This window comes from Hemitrygon akajei, unplaced genomic scaffold (assembly GCF_048418815.1).
Source record: "Hemitrygon akajei unplaced genomic scaffold, sHemAka1.3 Scf000047, whole genome shotgun sequence".
Taxonomy (NCBI): domain Eukaryota; kingdom Metazoa; phylum Chordata; class Chondrichthyes; order Myliobatiformes; family Dasyatidae; genus Hemitrygon; species Hemitrygon akajei.
Window position 1 is genome coordinate 5,686,723 of NW_027331933.1, and position 1,538 is coordinate 5,688,260.

Below are 1,538 nucleotides of genomic sequence, written 5' to 3' on the forward strand. Positions count from 1 at the left end.
ACGGCAAGCAAAGTGGCAGTGAATCACATGAAAGGTGCGTCATCACGGGGAAGTGACAAGACAGAGACTCCACTGGCAATGTGAGAGTGGAATCAGCGCTGATGAGGTGGACTCACCCACAGGATTACAGACTACTGTCGTCACCAGCGATGCGCAGATAATGTCCTGTCATTACACGGAGTAGTTTGACAACATCGCATCTGGTGTTGCCATCCCAGCATCGGCCGTCTCTTGAGGCTTCATGACAGGTGTTGCGTTCAGTTCAATGAAATCAGGCGTGTTATTTCCCCACTGGCATTACGGTTCGTTAGAGCAGAGATATTTTTACCAACTAGCGGTAATTAGCACCAGTGACTGTACAAGTTGTTTTCATTGTTGGTGACCGATTTTTCTATAAAAGTACGTCATTCTGTGCTTCAGCTACATTGAGGACGGAAGCATCCAGACGCGGTGGACTCTCAACAACGTGTGATCGGTGAAGAGTTTTACCCAGTAGGCGCGAAAGAAATTTGCTCTCTGGGTGTTGTTATAACTGTCTGAGTTTATTTACTGGCTATTTACAACTTTTATGAAATTTAGAAATTGATAACATTGCAAACAGAACAGCCTTGGATTAACAATGTTTCCAGACAGGGAGATTTGTTACACAGTCATTGTAATTGTCGGTATCCCGGGTAAGTACCTTTCGATTACTTATACGGAAGCAGAGACCTCACGCCGCTCTCAGCTACTGATGAGTGAGTGAGTGAGTGAGTGTGTGTGCCTGTCTGTGAGTTGCTGATTGTGCATCGGAGAACAGTGGCAGGCATGCAATGATGTTTGTCCAACGGAGCAAATTATAGGAGGTTAACGCGACGTGCTGGGGAATTAGCTCAAATGGTAGAGCGCTCGCTTAGCATGCGAGAGGTAGCGAGATCGATGCTCGCATTCTCCACTGACATTTTGCATTCAGAGGATTCGTCGCATCAAATCCCTGAACTTGGAATGCACAAAAGATGCGGTTGGCAAAGAGCGAGCGGAAAGTGTCTCAGTGAAAGGGCCGGGAGAAAATGTCGTAGGTTTGCTGCGTTGAAAGCCGATAGGAGGGAAAGCTGGCTGGCAGCTGGTGTTTCAGTAATGCGTGAGCTGCAGGCGACGATTCAGGCAGAAATCAGGTGAGTGGTTAGAAGGACATTGCCCTGGTTACTGAGTGAAAAGAGAAAGCTGAGTAACCTTTGATTTGAACGGGCGAGGCTGATCACAGAGCTGTGTTGGAATCGTAGTGTCCCTAGAATTGTCAGAAGCGCGGTGATACGCGTCATCCCGTGGCCTGTGGCCCCCAGTGCTGGAAGGACGAGATAGTTGCCATAGGCAGGCTTTTGCCATCGGTCGACAGATGCCAGGCTGAAATCTGCATAATGATTGTCGGTAGGAGCCAACGTGGAGAAACTTGGTGTCGCTTTTCCTTCGATAGCTCAGTTGGTAGAGCGGAGGACTGTAGAGGAAATGGAGTCATCCTTAGGTGGCTGGTTTGATTCCGGCTCGAAGGATCAGGACTT

At 48.4% G+C, this 1,538-nt stretch overlaps 1 non-coding gene across 1 annotated transcript; it reads left to right on the top strand.

The window, feature by feature from the left end:
* Positions 1 to 861: 861 nt before the first annotated feature.
* On the top strand, positions 862 to 934 carry trnaa-agc (transfer RNA alanine (anticodon AGC)). The gene has a single exon. It is a non-coding gene; the product is annotated as a tRNA-Ala (tRNA).
* The last annotated feature ends 604 nt before the right edge of the window (positions 935 to 1,538 follow it).